Source organism: Tyto alba, unplaced genomic scaffold (genome assembly GCF_018691265.1).
Source record: "Tyto alba isolate M040663 unplaced genomic scaffold, T.alba_DEE_v4.0 Super-Scaffold_18, whole genome shotgun sequence".
NCBI classification, from domain to species: Eukaryota; Metazoa; Chordata; class Aves; order Strigiformes; family Tytonidae; genus Tyto; species Tyto alba.
Genome location: NW_024881280.1, coordinates 9,404,906 through 9,427,518, shown reverse-complemented (window position 1 = coordinate 9,427,518; position 22,613 = coordinate 9,404,906). Strand labels below are relative to the sequence as shown.

The 22,613-nt window shown below is 39.5% G+C and overlaps 1 protein-coding gene across 5 annotated transcripts in view; it reads right to left on the bottom strand.

The window, feature by feature from the left end:
• The window catches only part of MIDEAS (mitotic deacetylase associated SANT domain protein), a 59,011-nt gene extending 37,107 nt beyond the window's left edge, over positions 1-21,904 (bottom strand). For 2 of the 5 annotated variants that reach the window (XM_032984668.2, XM_032984667.2), the window contains exon 1: positions 20,443-20,617. The gene's annotated coding sequence lies outside the window, so the exon portion shown is untranslated. Of the gene's footprint in view, positions 1-5,329; positions 5,377-19,975; positions 20,106-20,442; positions 20,618-21,765 lie in introns of those variants that run through there. The other 3 variants (XM_032984669.2, XM_042791079.1, XM_032984670.2) reach the window with 3 other exon arrangements.
• Positions 21,905-22,613: the final 709 nt, after the last annotated feature.

Sequence of the window (22,613 nt, the reverse complement as noted above, 5' to 3'; positions counted from 1 at the left end):
CACCTGCCCAATCTCTGCCTTTTATCCACAGGGATTCCAGTGGAGGAAAGAGTGAGCAGATGGTTGGCACCAATACTGAATCAAATACAAAGCAAACCTCTTTCATTCCTGTAGTGGCTTATTTGTATCCTTCCTAACATCATAATGCACTTCCACCACTGGGAATAAGTGACATCAGCCTCCTACGTACTCAGAGCAAAGTCAGAAGCTTCCTAAAGATTCAGCTCAAGGAGCCTACTTGAAACCAAACAAACCACCCATCCTGCACTTCATAACTAGAAAGGAAAAATGTAATTTAATAACATCGTGAGGAAGAGTGCCCTTTGTTAAGAAACCCTTACAAAGCTATCTTAAATTGAGCAAAAGACGCATTTTTTAGTAAAACACAAAATTAAGGTTGCAATGATCATGTTCAGTATTACAGGAAAAACTAAAGTTCACACATTAATCCACCTGCACGTGGAATTCTGTGAGGGTTAAGCAAATCAGAAGTATAATGTGCTTTTATATTTCCTGCTGCACTTATATAGCTTGCTCTGCAAGTCCTGGAACAATATAAATACATTCTAATTGAAACCATAACATTTTGGGTCAATAATCCCACCTTGCACTTTGAATAGCTGTATTTGCTAAAGATACAAACTGTGTAATTGCTATTAACAGGAACAGTAAATCCTTCCCAATTGTGAAAAAACAGGCCATAAATAATTGGAAAGTCACACAGCAACTTAGCAGAAAAGCCAGTAAGAGGATCAGTGCTAAACACTTGACTATCTCCAAAAGAAATCACTAAGCATTTAGAAAAAAAATCCCTTACATAATACAGCTTTTACTCTCAAAATGAAAGGCTAATAAGCTAATCATCCCTTCAGGTATATGGATCCCATTAACATGATCCTCTCAATGTGAAGAAAACGAAATTCTGAGATTGATGCTCCTTTACAATCCATAATGCATCTAGTGGATTCTCAAGAATTTTTCCACACCAGGTAGATAGCACTCTCTTATTCAAAATAGCTTACTAGCTAAATCTATGTCCCACAGCTGCTGATGACTTTACTATTTTCAACGAATCTCCAAATAATAAGAACGAATGTCCAGTCTCCCATCAGAAAGCTGACAGTCCACTGGGGAGAGATCTTCAAATCAGAGGCAGAAAAACATTCTACTAGTTGCTACATTGAAGACAAATTTAATTTGGTGAAAGTAGCTGAAAGAACTTGTCCACAAACTTGATGTTATTGGAAAACCTAACATTTATGTAACATTTTGAAACACTTAAAGCAATATATTAACACCAATTCATCCAACCTCACATGTCATGTGCAGCATTCTGTATTTTTAATTGGTAAACAAAGAAGAGACAAAGCAGCCTGCTTTGCACTGAAGAGCAAATGGGTAGCCAACAAGAGATTGTTCTTCATTAATTCCTTGATACCAGTTTTGTCCACTGTTCACTGCATACTGTGCACATACAGACTACATGTGCAAGATGTCAGGTAGAGCATCTTCATTTTAAACAGATGCACTAAAATTCAGAAGCTGATACACAACACTACTTCTTAAAATACCGCTAGAACTCCCCCCACCCTGATGTAAATGTTAAGGCTATTTTGATATAAAAATCACAGTGTCTTCTAAAACACATAAAAGCTCACCCAACCATATCCGCAGAAGAGTTCTAGCATTTATATATATGGCAGTGTCATACCAGAGATCTCTAACCAATACTCCACAGGTGCAGTGTTCTATGATGCCTTTGCACAGTCCACGAACTCTGCCTGGAACCAGGGGCTAAGGGAAAGGGCTCTTCCACTTGCATGAACTGTACTGGTTGAGGCTTTCGTACTCTGTTTTTTTTTTTTTTAAGAAAATAACAACACTAGCCAGGTGTACTCTTCTTATTGTCCATGGCTTCATTTCTTGCACTGTCATATAGAAACTGAATTACAGCAATTTCTATTTTACACAGCTGCACGGACTCATAGTATATCAGCACTACATACCCTTTAATGCACTTATTCTGGCAACACCACCTCAAGGGAGGGAACTACTATCATTTCCTTTTTATTGAAGGGGACTAAATCGAGAGAGAGAGACTATGAAGTGACTTGCCTGAAGAGGTCTATGGCAAAGCAGGGAACCCAACTCAGTGTCAAGCTAGTGCCCTACCCTTTCAATCATCTTTGGTCTCTTACTCAGATTGAAATCCCATCCTAAGGATGGCTACATTGCAAATAAAACCTCCCCGAAACATTTCTTCCTATTTCAGCCTGCCCATGAGACTGTATGCCATGCATAATAATAATCTCAAGATAAGCATGTAGCAGACAATGCAGGTTTATTGTGAATCTAAAAACATTTTTCCAGCTTTTATTAGAGTTGTCACTTATAAGGCATATAGGCATAGTAATACACTAGCCTTGGCTGCAGTAGCATCCAGGGGACACACAGAGCAATTCAGGAATACTAGGCAGACCTATTTGGGTGTAAACATAATGTTGTTATTAATTTTGTCTAGGGATTAGATAACAATGCTGAAGAACCTCATCAAATCCCTTCCCTCCATGCAATTACAAATTCAAATGAAGAAAGAAGGGAAGGAATATATTAGCTTATAATTGTACGTAGATGAGCACTAATACATACTTTCATCTGTTTACATCACCTATGATTACCCATAAGAATAAAAGCACAGTTTGGAATCAGAGAATAAAAAAAGGAAGGGGAGCTCTTAAATCCTGTAAAACAGTGCTTTTAGCAATTATCATGACATGTATATTCCTTCCATCTTCGCAACCTCCTTCCCGACAACCACTCCAAGGGAAAAGAACTTCTGTTCTTTTCCCACAACTGCAACATCTGAGGCGCCACAAATAAGAAACAGCTTTCAGGCCCCCAAGAAACGGATGCGGCGGAGTTGCACGTGTTCAGAGCCCACCCGCGCAGGGACAAGCTTCAAACCCTTGAACCCTCTACATGAATCTTCTGTTTAACCCTGTCTACAGCCAAGTTAAGAACAAAACTCATCCGATTTCCAGCAGGAACACGGCAGAGATTGCAGCAGCTTGTCTGCAGGAACAAGGACCCTTTTAGCGGACCACGAAGGGCTCTGCTGTTGCCACCCCCAGCCCTCCTGAGCCCCCAGAGGTGAGGGGGCACCACGGTCCTTGGCCCAGGTTTCGCTCTGCAGCCACAAACATCAGATTTCTGTAATTTAAGTGGGGGCAGAACCATCACACATTTGGTTGTGAAAGATAATGAAGCGCCACAGAAAAAATAAAATAGGGGCCAGAGTTTCTTAAATGCAAACACTAGATATGAAATTGCAAGTCTTGTTTTTCCTCTTTCCATAAAAAGTTACATATTTATAGCAGCTGCTTACAAAAAAAAAGAAGAAAAAAAAAAGCAGCCTTGAGAGTTATGTATGAAGAATGTTAAGTCACAGTATTACTTGGAAAGAAAGAACAAGTACTAATTTGCACGTTAACTGTGATGAAATTCACCTATTACAGTAGATTAAGTTGTTAAGACAAATCTGTTCCTAAACCTCCCACCACTTACATTTGTGGCTTTGTTCTCTTCCTTACTAAACATCTTAAACGCTCAGCACAAAAGGTTCCCTTGCAGACAAAATCTGCCAAATCAGTATGTCAGAGTACGCAGAGCCACAAAACTGAACAGAAAAAAGAAGAAAATTCAGTTATTACTACCTGCACATAAGACCATCAGGAAAAGTTTAGAAAAAAGAATGGTTTCTACATGTACATAGTTCCTGCACATAGCAGGGTAAGCTGGTATTACTGTAGCCATTTCTAAACTTATGGCTTTCCTTAAGCAAGGCTTCCACATTCTTCAGGTATCTAAAGCTCACCTTCTGCAAGATGTGTGACCCTGGTTTTGGCATGAAGCTTCACAGTAGCATCTGCGCAGAGACAGGGATTCCCCTTAGCAGCAGCTTCAGGGGCCCAGGGCTGAAGAATTTACCACTTTCGATTCTAGATTGAGGTCAAGTACAATGGTTGGTTTCCATTCATGTTGCAACACATAGGAAGCCAACACATGAGAAAAAGGTGAAATGACAAAAAAACTAGCAGGAAGAGGAAAGTATCTCCCCCTTCTGAAACCAGAAGTGTATCTGTCCCTGCAGATGCCCTTTTCTTGCACCTACGTTCCCAGTACATTTTGTCCATTTTCTAGAACACAATGCCTTCCAGTTAAATATACTTAGTTCCAGAAAGATATCATGGCAGGACGAACTGTTTCAAAAGACATGAACCACCCATGCAATTAAGCAACTGCAATAACTGTAACAACTTCTTAGTGTGCCTTTTTTTTTTTTCTTTTGGGAAAAAAAAAAAAAAAGTAGCTTCTCACATTTGGCAATTTCTTTAATATAATTTTTTTGACTACTTCTTTATCTGAAAGTAATAGGACAGACTTGAACATTAAAAAAAGCTACAAACAGTAACAAGTTGTTTACCATTTTAGTTATACTTCTCAGATCCCTTCCTTGAAGTAAAACAAGGTTTTCCCAAACATTTCACTTGTTAATATATATATTTTTAAATTTTATGCACAGATATTTGCATGGTGAAGAGGAATTAACACTTCTTTTTTTGGATAAGAAAAAATGTTGTGTGCCAAATCTCTCAATATAATTGGAGGAACTTTTTATAGTTTGAAAGATTGTGAATTCTCAAAAATCAAGTGAAAAATTTCATATGCAATATGACATTGGATTCAGTAGACACTGGATTTAAAAGTTCAGGTTTTTAACAGTAGTAGTTGGAAGAAAAAAACTCCACCTGTCAGTTGCTCAACTCCCAGTATCACTTCACTATCTCTCTAGTCAAATTCTAAAATAAGCAGATCTGCAACTCTAACGTTAAAAAAGGAAATTGCTTACCATACTCCAACTTTTCAAGCTTTTTATATCTTAAGCAAGTAAAACAATACTTCTGGTGGTCCTTGAATAAACAGTTTAAAATAAAGTCCATAGCAATAAAGACACTTTGCTTGCCTAGCTGCAATAGTAAAAAACTTCCTCAGCCGAATATGGACACATTCTTACCCTGTTCATTGTGGAAAACTAACTCTTCAGTAACAAAATCCACCCACTGTGTTTCTTGCTAATCTGTGTACTTAAAAGAGTCTCTACTATTGACAGCAATTTAGCTGTTTCAGTAAACTAGCCTAGGAATAATTTCCACAATCATTCTGGGGGAGGAATGAGGGGAGATGTATACTTGTAAATGGTTAACACTCCCCCCACTCCCCCTCCAAGCAAATTGCACACACAGGCAAAAAGGCAAGGGAAATAACTAACCTTCCAACTCCTGAATTTCGCCTTCAATTCCCTGAAGTAGCTTCATGCACAAAATCGACATGTGGAAAGAATAATTGGTGGTGACCAACTTGCTGAGGGTTGTGGAAAACTGGCCTGTGGAGCTCAGCAAGCTTTTGCCAGAGATCTGCTGCAGCCTCTTCTGCTGCACAGCCCTCGGGGAACGTGCACCGGAAAAGCAGCACCAGGTCCTTCCCAGGCATTCTGGAAAACCTCAGTCTTTAAAAGCAATCACTGATCACCTCTTCCTTCCCACACTAAAGCCTAACCACTTTTTTTTTTTTTTTTTTGGTTAAGAAAAAAAGACAGACATACAATTGCAAATGTATGCGCTAACTTAAAGTCACTTTCTAGTCTTTTAAGGCATGCAACTCCATCACATGGCCCTAAGGCCTCCTCTGGATACTGGCACCATTTCTGTCAGGAGATACAATCCATTTATTTTAAGACACAGAGGGTGTTGTTTGAATCTACAAGTTTGCTTTCAGTTTGAAGCTGCCTTTTGAAAGCAAAATCCCATCAGTAGCAACTCCTCGTTAGACTATCTTAGTATTTGAGGATGAAGTGATGAACACTACTTCATTATTCACTAAAAAACTCTTTCATTAAAGAAAAAAAATAATCCTGGAATAATCTTATACCAGATCCACTATTTTAGCATCATAATTCCTGAAAAAGCAGCAGCTCTCATAAGTGCTGTCTGCATATAATTTTAGCTCTGTAATTCGCTCTACTTATTATAAACAGTTTAGGAAGTGTACCTGTAATTACTAAATATCTTCCAAATTTGTATTCTGTTAGAAAAAAAAAAAATAATCTTATTTTTCTATCCAAAATGAAATCTGTATTTTGGAGGTGGCAAGACACGGGGTTTCCCCCTGCCAGGTAAAAGCCATCCTCCCCTGCTCTCTCAGAGCATGCCGATATCCAGTATGGCAGCACCTCTGGCACACACACCTCTGCTATCCAGGTCCACTCACACTGTTGTAAAAGAACTGCTCCCAGACACTTTTACAGGCATCTGGGGACCAATACATTTTAATGTACATTGCTGTTGTAGTTCATGGCCTGCATCTCCCTAGCTCCTTCAGATTTTCAAACTCCCTAAGATGCCCATCTCATTCCTACTAGGCAGGAGTAGTGTTCTCCAATCACTGCTGCTAGTGTAAGCACAAATTTCCATTTATAGCTCTCCACTAAAAAGTTTTTTTCTCTTGTTGAGGCAAACACTGGCCTCAGTATGATTACAATCCATCTGTGCATATATCTGGTAGAAAAGTTATTTCCTCTTACAGAAGGTTATATTTATTTAGCCGTAGTACAGCTGCTCCGGAGCCAGTTGGAGTCTAAAAGCGTGCTTTTCTGATGTTGCACTTCCCAATGAAATGCATCAGCTGCTGAGCAAGAACCCAAGCCATGGCCCAAAGAAACACAATCTCTCAAAGGGTTTGTGTCCACCCTGCAGCTGAGCGGGAGTCTCAGGAGTCCCGAAGCACAGGCTGCCCTTGACACCAGGCTCCTGGCAGCTCCCCCTGCCCCCGCAGGCAGCCCGGCACACCACGACCTGTGGCTGTGGCTGCTGTGATATCCAGTGTGTGTGTCTGTCCGTCCGTCCATCCCCTGCATTAATTTAGGCCCCACCAGGCACTAAATACCCCTGCAAAGGCAGGCGAGGCAATAGACATCTGCGGCACCCTGTCCAGCAGTGCACATAAAGGCATCCTGGAATACATTCATTTCATTTAGGACTTTGATGAGGATTTATAATTTTTTTTTTGCTGTTGTTTTATATACAGCCCCTTCTGTTGTTTATGCTACTTGTTCTGCATTTCCATGAGCAATACATATACACAGCTTTTTTCAAGTTCTGCACAGAAGGAAAGAAAGCCCCCTAAAATGATAGATTTAAAAGAACCTAGCTACATCACAGTGTTCAGACTTCCCTAACAGGGAAGAGTTTTTTTGTTTTGAATATTAAAAAATGATACCCTGATACCCACAACTCCAAAGAAAAAACCTAAAACAAATTATCTGTCAGCTGCTTTAATCCTCAACTTCCACGAGATGCAATGCTTTCAGTGAAATTAAGGCCATAACATATTTGCAGCCTGGTCAAAGGTGGTGTCCTCCCTTATACTGGCATCCAATTTAACTTTGGATATTTTGTTTGGCAAGAAGAGGAAACCAATGCTATTTGCAAAGCACATTTTGTTGGAACTCACAACAATAACCAACACCTGCAGCCATTAATCAGCCGTATTCTATCTTGGCTATATATTATAACCTACAGCGCATGTACACATGCGTACATTTACATGACTACATACACAGCAGGAAAGAACCAATTTAGGTGGAAAAAATTCATTAGTTTACTTAAATAATTTTTTTCTTAAAATGATGCTTTATCTCCAAACAAGTACTATACAAACAATCTGATTAGATTATGAATGCTTCGGCATATTAATAATGTCTTTGCAGTCACCAAGGAATAGTAAAAACAGTCCTTTGTTTAAATTTTGAAATAAAAAAACTTCTTGAAAGTAAAATAACTATTTTTAATAGATGCATCAAGGACTTTAGAGTTTTTTCATCTCCAAAAATTCAATTTGCTTGACAACCTTCTCAGTTGTCAACAAACTATTAAGCAGCATGAAGATATGAAGATATAGCTATGTATTTTTTTCATGTTTAACCAACAAGGTGTTGGTAATTGTTAAATCTGTATTTGAGGTGATCTGCAAAGGGAAGAAAAAAAAAAATATTTTTCAGCTGGAAATATTTTAATTTTTATAAGTTACTGTGATGGAGGAAGCTTTTATCCTTAAAACTAGGAATGCCTCACCAAAAATGTCAGACAAATGAGTAAGTTACAGATTTATTAAAATTAAGTTGAAAAATAGCACTGAGGGTACTGAAAAAAGAACTGATACTGTTTGAAACTAATATCTAATGTACACATCAAGGAAAAAAAAAAAATCTTCAAAAATAAATTCACATCCCTGACTTCAATTAAGATGTCAGGCCCTAGTCATTTTTTTTCCAGCAATTGTATTTAATAATAGTAAGGGACTGTTGCTGAACAGATAACCTGACAGTTGACATCGTTCCAGACACACATGAGATTTCCAGATCTTATTAAGAATAAAAAAACAAAAACACAAAAAACCCAAAACAACTTCTATTTAAAGAAAAGGGATGGTGAGAAGTCACCTTTAAAGCAAAATGGTCTCCATGACTCCAGTCAGCATGCCAAGTATTAACCTTTGCTTTATTTCTTCATCTGTTGGCATTTTTAAAATTGTGTTTGTATAACACATAAATCAAGTCAGTGGTTCTTTCCCTTCAAAGTGATCAGTAAGCCATCTGTTCTCAAAATTCAGCATTTGTAAGAAATCCTGCAACGCTGGTGTGAGACTGCAAGTGAAGTGTATACGTGAAGTGTATGAGTGAATAAAGGGATATGGAATAATTAAGAGTAATGAACACAGCTTTATCTTTTCAGTAAGACACCTGCAGGTAACACTAAGTAAAATGCTTTGAAGTAATTTATTTCCAACAATGAAGTAGTTTTCTACTAAACTGACAATGTAGTTGAGAATTTCTGATAGTGTAAGAGCGCAGAAAGTTTGAAAGCTAAAAGAAAGACAATGGTCTTCCAGAATAAAATCTCCAGTTACTCTATGCAACCTTGTATCAGCTCTCCAAACCAGTACTGTAATAGCTACAAGGAACACACTATAAGAAAGCTTTCTTGTTCTTTCCTACTTACACACTGTGCTAAGTGGTAATAGTTTTGTGCAAATCGGTCACATGCAGAAAACTTATAATAGTAAGGGCAAAGTTTCTGCAAGACTGCGCAGTTGTTACTGTCAGTTTTTGATCCTGTTTGCTGAGTCTCTCTAGACACATAGTGCAAAAGCAGTATCAGTGTCATGCAAAATACAGCTGTGCTTTTGTACAGAAATATGACTTCTCTCAGCTCCTTACTTGTTTGCAATCCAGTATCACCTGTGTGCAAGACAGCTCTGTCATTCCTATGTTGTAGCATTTTGTGTGCATGACCAATTCTGAATCAAGCTATAGCTATTCCCAGTGAAGGGTATAACATTTTCAAGGGTTACAAAACAAGCAATCTATCACGAAATCTCCCCCCCCCCTTTTCAAACAAGAAAACCTCGTACTCTTCAAATCTGTTGTATGATGCATTAAGCAATTTCGTGTTGACAGAATAGTATTAGATTTTCATTAAAATATATCAACACTATGCAAAAATGTTCAGTGGAAAGCATAGGGTTAAAATAGCCATTATAGTTGTCACAAAGAAAGAGTAGCAAGTAATTTGACAAAATATTCACCAAGTTTCCTGCATTCAAAGTCATTACATTTTTCCCCTTCAGACAGGGTCACTATGTCCTGCCAATTCATGAGCTCCCAAAAATAAACTAGTTGAGTAACTAAAGATGTCAATAGATTTTCACATTCCCTCCATGCATCCAAACTGTACAGCTCAGATGGTTACTTGTAAACAGCCAGGCATCCTACACTTAATCCTTAATCTAGAGCGCTTTCCCAAGCAAATTCTATCACTTACAATAACTCAGTTATAGCCGTCACTAAACACAGAATATCCTTCTACCTCCAAACTGTATTTTTCTCTCCTAAATCAAGTCACTTAGAAAGAGCTGCCATCCTAAAATACATTTTAGCACACACCAAAATTGAGTAGCTCTGTTCATATTCACAATAAAAAACATAACAGAACAGCTGACAGATGTATAACCACCTGGGAAAAATGCCCTGGAACCATGCTCCAAGGGACAAAGTTGATACTCCACTTCACTTTCTTCCATCTTTGACCTTTTGGATGACACTACCAAAGGTACCCCACTGAGAAACAGAGAAGTATGAAATAACTCCACATAAGAGCCAGACTGAAATCACCTAAATGCACAGAACCATGGAGATGATAACTTTGTTCACTGACAACCTCATTTAAAGCTGAGTAAGTAACCTGGCTAGGGAAACTTCAATCTGCTCCACACAGAAATTGGTGCCTCATTTCTGGACTGCAATCCAGCAGCCTCAGTTTCATGTCTCAGATTTCTAGACCAAACATGAAACTCCCAGAGAACCAAAAGTCAGCCTTTTAATCAGAACGTCCAGGAAAAATCCAGTCAAAAGGGCCTGCAGAGGATGCATCATATAGGCAAACGTGTATCTGCATCTGAATGAAAAAACCTGCTATTCTACCTGAGGCTTAAGTGCCTCTATCTGCTGAAGGTCCACCGAGGCTGCCAATAACTATTTCTGAACAACAAAGCCAGCTCCTTCTCAAGCACAGTAGGTGTGAGAGGGTGTGAGCTCCCGTACAAAGCCTGCTGACAGAGCACTCACCTAGCCGCGGAGATGCAAAGTCAGACTCACATGTCACACCTTCCCCTAAGTGAGCCACCATCAAGCAGCTCCCCTGGGTGGGGCAAAATCGCCATTCCCACTCTCGACATCATGCCACTACTTGTCAGGTCAGAGTACGGTTCTGTAGCCTCCTCTTGAAGGCAAATTATCTCACCTTAAAATGAGGATGATAACAAGGCACAGTGTAAATTACTTGTCAGCAGTGAGATTGCAAGACAGGAAGAAGGCTGGAAACAGTTTTGTTGTATGTCCTATGGCACCAAAAAAACTTCCTCCCTCCGTAGCATTTTGTTGCCTTCTCATTCAAGCCTGTCTTTGGTCTTAGTCATCCCATAGTTGTCTAAGCTTGTAAACTGAAGTGTAGGCTCATATATTAGATGCAGGAAATTTCACGACTGGAAGACCTAATGGGCTGCTGGGTCAGGGCAAAGAGCAAGACTTCCTCTAAGCTCTGGGTACCTGCTCCTTACACTGACGCTAAAATGGTCAGCAACAAGCAACTTGTGTCTGTCTACCTACAAATAAAAGGTTCAATGAAATCATAAATACACACACTGTTGCCTCCCAGAATATTAACACCAGTTAACTCAGAGATAGAACACTATAAGTACTTCAGACCAATAAAAGAGATAAAAAGCAAGATTTTACTTTGTGTTTTTAAAGGCTAAACAAAGCTCTTGGCTTCTTGATAAGAGTATGGATGTGATGACTTAAAACATTTTAACACAACTAATATGTTGGAACGCTCCCCCAAATTTCAATTTCTAGGCTGTATTCCTGAAACAGACCTCCACCAGAACTGCTGGTGCAGACTCAACCACAGCACTGCAACCTCCACCAGCAAATCAGGCCCTTAAATGTGCTTTTGACAAAAGGGACGCCTGTAGCCTGCACCTTTGTTACATATTATTCAAACTAAAAGGGTTTAAACTAAAACCAAATTGGCTCAGAATACAAAAGAAACAGAGTAAAACTATAGACTTATCTATACCACATAGCCTGAAAATTACAGCACAGGTACAGTATTTTTTCTTAACCCTCATAATATGAGGAGCCGAAGCAACTCATCTTACAGATCTGAGTTATTCTCACAAATGCTCTTCAGTAGATTCCTGCTCCAATTTTTGACAAGAGACTCTAGAAAACAAGTTTGTTGTTTGGTTGGGTTTTGGTTTTGTTTTAAATAAATTATCTTTCTGTATTAGCCACCGAAGAGCTGCTGCGAACATCACTGCCATCTTTGCCAGGACTGCCGTCCATCCTTGAAATATGCTGTTATGCTAGCTGATGACTGAAGTCAGCATTTACAATTTGAGATTCAAATCCAAGTATAGTTTCAAATACCAATACATTTCACGAAGGAAGCATTAAAAGCTTTGATATCTAAGTATCTTCCTACCTTAGCACTTTTAAATTTTGTATGTGCATAAGAATGTTTGTTTGGTTTGGGGTTGTCTTTTAAAAACAAGCAGCTCTGCCCTTTCATCTAAAACTCTTTCTTCCACCAACATCAACAATAACTTCACAATACTATAATAACAGAATATTGCTGATCAGGATGGAAGAGATTATTGATTTAGATTTATCACCACTGCAGAAAAACACCAAAACAAACCAATTCTGTTTTAAAAAAGTGAAAGCCAATTCGATGTCACCAGTCAGCATAAAAGAAGCAGAATCTTGCCAAAATGGCTGTTTTAACATCAACTCCCAATTATCAAATACACTGTCCCTTTAACTAAATACCCAAGTACACATGGTCAGGCAATTCTTAATATTGACAAATATTTGGGCCACTGCCTTTGGTCTCATACTTGCCTAATGATACGTCTGACAGAGATGCCTTGTGTAGAAATCCATAAAATCACTAAAAAGCAGCAGTGCAACTTGAAGTCTGGTGAAAAGTCTCTAACGTTGCTTTATCGCCTGTGTTGGAGAGATGCCTTGCTTCTTTATGACCAGTCTGCCCAAGTTTCTTTTGTCTCCCGTGCTTTACAATTTAGCAAATATATGCTTATGTCATTCTTAGACAAACAAAAAAACCCCTGCATCTTGGCATACACGTGTACACAGGCAGGCTAGCTCATTTTAAAATGCCAGGAGAGATTACCTGAATCAAGAATCTGAATCTTTCAGTATGCAATTTATATAAATAGCAATTCTTATTAAGAGCTCTTCCAGCTGTAGAGAAAAACTTTACAAATCAAAGATTCAAATCTGTATCTTATTTCTGTTGCTAACAAAGCTCTCCGTATTTTAAATTTCCTCTGTAAAGGTAAGTCAACTAGGTTTATTTATATTGCAAATGAAAAACCTCAGATAGGCTTTGTTAATTTTTTAAAGAAAAAATATCAGCATGGACTTCAATGAAGCTTCTTGCAAGGCAGCCCATAATTCACCATTAACAAGTATAAAACCTTAGCACAGTATCATGTATAACTTTCCAGGTTTTTAATACCTCAACACTTCAAAAGTTTATTCTTTGCATCTCAAATTCAAAATTAAAATGAATTGCTTACAAGGAGTTCCACTTCCTTCTTTTTATATTCTTAGGCAATAAAAGAGCATTTTTATTACCGGTCAATTTTTTCTACGGAAAAAGTTATAGTACATTTTCTATAGAAAAAAAGTGGTAATAGCAAAATAAGTCAGTTAGTACCATATCTGAAATATTTCAATTTTGCAAAGGAAGAAGAGCATTAAAACAAAAAAACACAAGGAGTCATTCTCATACCTCAATAGGAGAGAATAAATGTCTTAAATATATTCTGCATTCTTGCATGTATTTAGAAAATCATGGTAACAAAGACCACTTCAATACTGAAATTTAATTGAAAAAAAAGAAGCCCATAATCAAATGCAACATTTTGTACAATTATTTACTTGCAATAACACCCTCTATCTGTATAAGGCTTTCCAAATATTTAAGGAGCGCAGCTTAAATTCTTAATAATAAGAATGCCCAATGGTACAGTAATACTTTTTAATTCCTAGTTTTCATTTATAGTAAATTCATTTACTTCTCCCCAGGCATCTCAGCATCCCTTAAAACATCTTCATTTAAATAAATACTGTTGCAGAAAGCCTACATGATTTACTCATGACATAGACTTGAAAAATACTTACATTTTCTAAAAATGTGAAAAGATAATAGCTTTCCAATTAAAAAAATCCAAATAATAACCTTAATTCAATATAATAAAGATAAGTATTCCCAATATCTAACATGTCTCATACCAGCCAGAGCTTGTCAAAAAAGGTTCTAAGAGAATAATTCAACTCAGAATTTTCCAAGTCATGAAATCAAACTAAACCATAGGGGCAGTCAGATTTCCCTGCCAGTTTCACGTACATGAGTATTTGGCACCCTAAACTGTCATCATTGGAATCTCCTAAAGCAATCAGAATGCCTTACAGCTGTGGCTCTCTCCTCTCACCAGGAATTTGGCAGTGCTCTGATTTTGTTCTCAAATGGTACAAAACCAAATTCAAAATAGAAAAATACTTCGCTAAATTCTTCTCCACCCAAGTGTAGTAATTTCCCGCAAACATAGCAAACTCTCAGGAAGTGCTTGAAAGAATGAACAATGCATTATGTAGGAAGAAATAAAGCCTGAAAATAAGATAGTTATTGGAAACCATCCAGAAAAGTCCCAAGAGTATTTTTAACGTATGGCACCTTGTTTACTTTTCAATGTCTCTAAAAGTGACTATTCAGGATCAAGAATCTGAACAGTTAAGGATATTATGAAACTGCAAGAATAGCTGACTTGCATTACTATAAATCTCTAAACAGTAATGTAATTTATGAGAGATCACTAGGAGACAGATGCAGGAGTTCAAAAGGAGATGCTCAAGGAATTTTAAGTGTACTCAGACGTAGTAGATAAGGCTGCACCTAAGCACACATGATTAAGATCGATTTGAAATCATGCAACATCCTCAAGCATCCTGGAATTCAAACAAAAATGCACTTTTATCCCATGAATTATACCATAACAAGGCAATGTGTAAATTTTTCAAACTTCTGGAACTAGTTTCAACTTTAGACTTCATCGCAATGCACACGGCAGACAAGGGGACAAGCATCTCAGCAGGCCTACTGCCCCACAACACGCAGCTGCAGAGAACAGATTGTAGTTTGCCCATGCTGAAAGGATACAGCCAGTCAGGTAGCTGGGAATCAACCATACACCACCATACCATAGCTAGCCTGCAAAGCCAAACCAGCATTTCAAAAAGCCTTCTCAGTTAAAAGCCCTTGATAAAAAGAGACAAGAACCATCCTTGCAGTCACAATTCATGCACGTTTTGGTCACTATAGCTCTAGAAAACCAGCATTATTAAAGACAATGAACTAAGATAAACCCCCAAATTTAACATGATATTCAAGCTTGAAATAATAGTACAGTCCAACAAAAAATCTTCAAAAATAAGAAATAAATTAAAAAACAAAACAAACAAACAAAAACAACTTCACAAGCAGTATTCTAGGATCACAAGAAAAAGAAACATTTGTTCTCAGGGAAACTGAGTTACAGAATGAGAAACTTAAGGGTATGTAACAATAGTGTGTGCACATATAAATATACACACTCATTTAATTCATCTGCCCAAAATAAATGACAAGAGGACACACCAGTATATATCATTGCACCATAACCTATACTATTAGCAAGCTATGATGGGGAAAGTCAAGTAACTGAGAACCAATTTTCCTGTAAGAAAATAAATATACAGCAAAGAAGAAATAAAACGTGACTACTGACTTGATTCCACTTCCTACCTCTTTACATCCCAATGCTGAACATGTAATGAATCAGTAACAAACTTAGTAAAAAATATAATCAGAACTGTTTCTCAGTTTACTACTTCAGTCATGAACAGCATTTAACTTGTTTTAATCTTTACCAATATTTAAGTCAAACTCTATAGAACTTTAATTTTCAAAACCTAGAGACTAAAAAAAAAGAGAAAGCATTATCCCATGTTTTGCTGTAGGCTTTTCAAGATGCCTTTAAAAAAACAGCCAAGCAAAAAAAAAACACTGAAGACTTTGCCACCCACACCAAATCTAGCTTTTTGCAGATTTTAACTTCTTGATCAACACCAGCTGTCAATGCAACAAGAGGCATTCCTGTAATTTACTTGTACATAAAAAGAACATTCATTTTTGAGTGCTGTAAATTTCGAAGAATATCTGTACATCTTCCATACTATATAGAGATTAAGAAATTACACTGAGGCCTGCCTATCAGGTGGTTGTCATCTGCACCAAATGTGATAAAAAGCATCAACACAGGCAGAAAAACAAAGATTTAACTACCATGATTTATGTCTGCATCCCCATTTGATAGTTTGCTCCCGAAAACCTGAATGCTGACTGCATTCAAAATGCATACATTCACATTTTTCCCTGGTGTCAAGAGTATAATTTTTTTTCATAACATTTTGTGTATTTTTTAGTCACTAGAATTGATCAGCAGAGCACTCAAGAAGGGCTGCAGTTGGAGACCATTCAGAAACAGAAGTTATGCAAAACGTTGTGAAGTGCTTATTGAGGAGCCTCACATTGGAAACACATGCCATTTGTGCACTGGGAGCTGCTGGAGCTGCCAAGGAGCTTCCATGCGGAATGCAAGTTGCTGGTATGCAGCTACAAAAACTTAAATTATTACTTGAGCAACCACCTCCTTCAGGGACCTACATATCACAGAAGGATTTCTTGGTTTGAATGCTGAAATCACACTAAAGGGAACACATGATTCAAAGCACGAACAACTCCCGTCTGTGCCACACTTCCAATTATTAGGGGAGGTCCTAATGATTATATTTCCTTGAATTAGCAGTACATCCTCCTATTTACAAATTGCTCAGTGACAACTCTTCCATTTGGAGCTGACTCATAAACCTTGACTTGTCTGTGCCAGAATTTGCTAGCTTTTTGGACATGTGTTGCAAAAACTCACCACCAGAACTCCTGCCTCCCTCACCCCCCATTTCATATGATGAACACTCAGAGAAAAGTGTTTTATTTCTCGCTTTATGTCACTCAGAACTGCACTGCAGTAGTGCATTAGTAGTGTGCTAGCAACTGCACTGGAGACAACGTGCATATTTACTACATTTCATTTTAGCATAAATGACAATTTACTGCAATCGATTTTATGCATTGCCTCAGAAAAAGAAGAAAAAAAAACCCAGGTTTTAAGAAAAAGTGAAACAAAACCAAATCAGCTCTTATCCCTAATAGAAGTCCCTTCAACATCCTCATTCCACGATAGGTTTAAAAAGTGGCTGTTAAATGTTTACCTGAGCTCTCAGGAAAACTAGGTGAGTTTCTCAAGAATTGCTAAGCATACAGAAAAGATATCCACCTTTGGAAACAGGACCATGGGCTAGACAGACTCCCATCCCCCATCCCAATTGCTGGCAGTCACTCTTGTCCCTTATGTGCCGGCACCCCACCCCCCCCACACCCACACCCTGCTGCTGCCACCACCAACACCAAGGTGGCCATTTCCAAACAAAGGCTGCAGGACCTTGTCAGGGGCAACTTAAGGGACTGCCCGGCCTCTGGACAGAATAGTGTCATGATAGAGATGCCAGGCTTGAAAATACCTCCTGCAGCTCTACAGCTACCACTTATGGGTGACAGTAAGAGTGAAAACGCAAAAGCAAAAATTAACACCTGGAATGATGAAGTCTGCTCCCAAAAGGCTTGTACTGTGCTGCAGTGCTTATCACTTCTCATCACCGCTCCTCCCATGCATCTGGATGGGATAAAGGCAAGCAGGGCTATGCCTCCCTTTTGCCAATATGCACACAGATGTGTATCTATGACTAATTCCACTGAGTGCCATAGGACGACTCACGGACATGAAAGTTAGCTACTCCTTTGTATACAAGCCCAAAGAATCCTGGCCTAAACCAATTTTCTCCCACCACACAAGCTGTAAAAAGCAAAAGACTTCACATAAGGAATGATTATTTTGTATCACCACCACAAATGATTCAAGGAACCTTTAAGCACTGTTTCTGCTTTTCCTCAGAAGCAACCTTAAATCACTCAGTGTAACATAGATTCACAAGTCAGTCAAGACACAAAGAACAATTCAAAGAAAAATCTACAAATAGAACATCATAGTAACTCACAGATTAAAGTATCTTTGCTTATTTTGTATTAAAATAAAATGTTCCAATAAAACGTTCTGTATGCTTACAGAAGAATCACTATGAAAGTAAGTTTGTCAAAGGATAGGCCTAGTATTGTGGTTAATTAGCCACTTGCTAAAAAACAAACAAACATCTCCAGCACATCACTACATTCTTCATTAACAAAGCTGCATACACTTTAAATGCAGCATTTAATAGACAACCCGAGGAAACTACCAGTAATAAGATTATCAGTGTGTTCAAATAAATAATATGCTCTAGTTGAACACCAAGAAATTTTAAAGCAGCTTTCTATTTTTATAGTATGTTCCATCATGGTGCTCAAAACACTTTACAAGCCTTCACAACATTAAGACATCAGCAATGATGGTTAAAGATAACTTTTCTAGAAAATTGTCTTTGATCTTAGAAAGACCAATTTCTGAGAACCAGATCTAGAATCTTTTGGATCTGATACTTCATGAATTCCAAGCACTTCCAGAACTAAACTGATAAAAACTGGTAACCAGCATCTCTGAAAAACAAATCTTAGGTACCTGAAGCTGTATCCACAAGAACTTCAGCATAATTTTGATGGTCATTCAAAGTCTTAGTTAAAAGACTTGCTAATAGAATTTCACTGCCACACTCTAAATGTTTTGTCCTATTCTTCAGCCAATGCCACCTGCAAGATCACTGAGCAGGATGCAACTCTTTAACTACAGTTTTAACAGCATGCTCAAAACTTATGTCTCGTCTAACCTTCCTTCCAACCTCTAATTTTTTATGGCCTGACACAGAAACTCTCTCCAATACTCTTCTCTCCACTTCCAAGCAAGCTAGCTGAACTGCAGTTGCTTATCTTAACAGAGGCGTTTTTCCCACAAAAGAAAGTAGACCAGAGCAAGAATTACACTAAACCTGCAGGACTGTTAGGAGACCTGCCCGACTTTCACCTGCTGCATAATCACTTTAGAAACATGAACCCACAGATTCAAAAAGCTTTCAGTTTCTTCTGTGATTTCAGAGACTACTGGTGGCATTTTTGCTGAGTATTTCAGGTCTGAATTCTACAGCTTCCTTCCACTACTTCTCTCTCCTCTCTCCCCTCCACCCCCTCACCCCCTCCCCCCCCCCGCTAATTCTTCGGTGAATTCCAAGAGAAACGTGGCAGCTCAATGCAGAATACATTCTCTTTTTAGCATTTGCAATGCAAAATTAGGTTTTGTCCGGTACAGAAATCTTGCACAATAGCCTGTGTATACGTATTCGGTCCAACAATGCTGTCCTATGCAATCACTCTGTAATTACACACAGTCATAAAGCTGCTGCTGTTGCTGCTTGGAACTGCAGTCTCGCCCTCTAAACAACCTACTATCAGTCTCCGCATTAGGACATTTCTTTTCTCTCTTCCCCTCCCTCAACTGCTTACTCCAGCATAGATGGCCTTTACACTGCACTCAAAACATGCAGTCAGGATGATATCAAAGTATTACAGAAAATAAGCTCGTTTAAAGAGAATGCCAAGTAAATCTCTGTTAAGCAAAGAGAATATTTCTCCAATTCTGCAGGCTGCAACCACACAAGACTTTACAAACCAAAAATAAATTCTGCTTACGCCTGTTTAAAAAAAAAAAAAAAAAAAAAGTAAGTATTATATAAGACTCTCACATACGTGCGTGGGTGTATTGTCAGCTTTTACTGGTAAACTGCAAAGAATCAGTCCTTTGCAGCTGCTGCCAGAGCAAGAGCTGTACATTTGAGAGCACGAGATTTTCAGAAATTATCTAATAAATTCCTCCCTGCTCCGTCCCTCCTCTGCGTAAATCCCAGCAGAGAAACCCAGCCCTTGCAAGCCGCCGAGGAGCGGCTGAGGCACGCCGTGCTCCCCCCGCCGCACACGCGGGGCTGGAGCTGCCCCTGCCCCGGCACGCAGCCAGCAAAGAGAAACCCACCCCCCCACACACACCCCCTCAAAAAAAAACCAAAAAAAAAAAAAAAAAGAAACCACCCAACCCCAAACCGACCCCCCTCAAATACATTCCGCAGGCAGCTCACCCGGACACAGACACATCCCTGCAGCGCGGTGACCCCCCCGCAGCCCCTCGGAACGGTTCACGGTGAAGCCGGAGGGACGAGCTCGGCAGCCGAGCCTGGCCGCCAGCCACCCCCGGCACCTCCACAGGTACTTTTCTTCCTCATCCTGCAGCCAGCACCCACGAAGCGCGCGCGCACACAACCCCCCCCCTCAAAAAAAAAAAAAAAAAAAAAAAAAAAGCCCCAGGAAAGACACCCCCTCTCCAAAATGGCAGGGAAACGGAAGCAAATCGTGCAGAGAGAAAAAAAAAAAAAAAAAAACAAAAACAAACAAAAACAAACAAAGAAAAACCCCACACACCAACACAAAACACGACGAGGAGGAAAAAAAAAGAAAAAAAAAAAAAAGACACCAAACCAAAACACAAAACAACAACTAAACCCGCGGAAAACAGGAGGGAGGGAAGGAAGAAAACGTGCTTGCTCACCTGCGGAGCGAGGCGCGGCGGCGGGCGCCCGCGGGGGGACGCGGAGCAGTAATTAGCAAAGCGGGGGAAAAAGAAGAAGGAAGGGGGAGGGAAAAAACCCCAAACTTTGTTTCTTTCTCTCCGGGACTCAGGGAAAGCGTCACTTCCTAGTGCGGTAAGTGGGGAGGCTCCCGGGCCCGGGCTCCTCAACTCCTCCTCCTCCTGCCTCCCTCCTCCTCCTCCTCCTCCTTCCCCCCCCCCCCCCGCGGCGCAGCTCCCCGCCGACCCTCAGCGTCTCCTCCTGGCACCCCCCTGCCCTTTTTCACAGATCTCGGCTTGACCTTCTGCGCCTGGTTCGGCTGCTGTTGGCAGTGAAGGAGGGGAAATCCCCAACGAGCGAGGGGCGGGGAGAGAGTTTGCAGCACTGATTTGGAAGCCGAGCCCTGCAAAATCCCGCCGCCTTCCACAGCGGGCAGAACCCGCCGGTTTGGTGCCCCGAGGTCAGCGCCGGCCTCCCCGCCGTGATCAGGCTTCGTGGCCCTTCTGTCTAAAGAAAAACAAACTAACTAAAAGCTTTTTAAGGAACCACTTGTAGCAGAGGGAAACATGGTTCTCCGTTTCCCCCTTTTGGTCCCTGTTTTCACAGCTTGTTTTCTGAAGAAAAAGTGGAAAAAGAGGGAAAGGAGCGAGGATTTGTGTTAGAATCCTCAGGTCATCTCTGTACTGTTGGCTCTTTTACCAAACACCTCAAATTTATTTTCCCAAGAAAACTAAAATTTACTTTCCCCAAAACACATACTGCTGAGGTTTCTAAAAATGTCCAGCTCGTCTCCTGGAATATGGCTTCCTCTGTTGCCTTAGTCTGAGAATAAAAACCAGGGTGCGCTGGCAAATGCAGGCACGCTGCTACTCCTAAGGCAGGAAATAAGCTGCTTCGTCACTGCTCCCCCTGTAGACTGCTCTAATACTCCAGTTTGTTCACAATCAAGGAAACTTTCAAAATATAAAATGTCATTTAGAGAGCGTTCACAGATTATAGACTCTCATTCAGTGAAACATGTCAAACAACACGAAAACGCCAAATGTTTTTCCCTGACATGTATGTTGCCACGTGTTTACCTTCGTCCAGGCTTAGATCACTCAGTGCACACAGTAGCATTGCTTTTTTTTTTTTTTTTTAACAGACCAGTTTCCCTTCTAGCATGTATTGCTTTACAGAGTGAAATAGAAGTAATTTTTGCACTGCTGACTCTAGTTTGCATTTCTTTCACAACAGTTCCTGGCTTCTCTGCAGAACTTTTCACCATAGATGTGTGGAAACAGGAGCCCAGAGAAGTGACTTACCCATGACTACAGAAGGTATCTGATGCATAACCAGGTTTCTCTGATGAGTCCCAGGTCAGTAGTCTAATTACCACACCCAATCTTTTCCTGTCACGGTGCAGAGAATAACAGTGAGACACATCGAAGTGAAGAGCAGAACAGTAGCCACGGGTACCACTGGTAAAGTGTTTTTTCTTTCACAACCAAAGGTATCATTTGATACAGCACTATCTCAATAGGACATTCATGGAAAACTCTTCTGTACTACTATCCATACATTTGCTCTTCTAACTCCTGACAGGAGCAATAGGTCAATAACTATTTAAATCAATACAGAAAGAATATTCATAGCTGTTCACAAATTAGCTAATAAGTAAAGCAAACTTAAATAATTGAACATATAATGACTAAAACTGAAGTCAAAAGCATATAATGGCAAACAATAGTTTAATTTGCTCTAATGAGGACTGAAAAGACAGATTTCATTAAGTGGTGTTATTTCCTTCTCTGTTATGTTAGGCAATCAGTGCCTCCCATGAAACACATCAGATATTGATAAGATTGAAATTGCTTATCTCAGTTTTCATTGGGAAAAAGAAAAACAAAACCACCACTCTTCTGTGGCTGTAAATCCCATTGTAACAGCAAAGTGTAGCTTTTCCTTTCAGCCAGAACCAACGCTTGTTGAACCTCACCTGTTTGGAGTTTGGGAAGCAAATTGATGAGCAGCGTCTCATGTTTCACAATACATAATCATGTAAAAGCAGCAGACAATGACAGAAACGTCATCACCTGGCTACAGAAGCTAACATTGCGCACATTGGGGAGTATGCTTTCTACCCTTGTCTAGGAGACATTTTAACATCGCT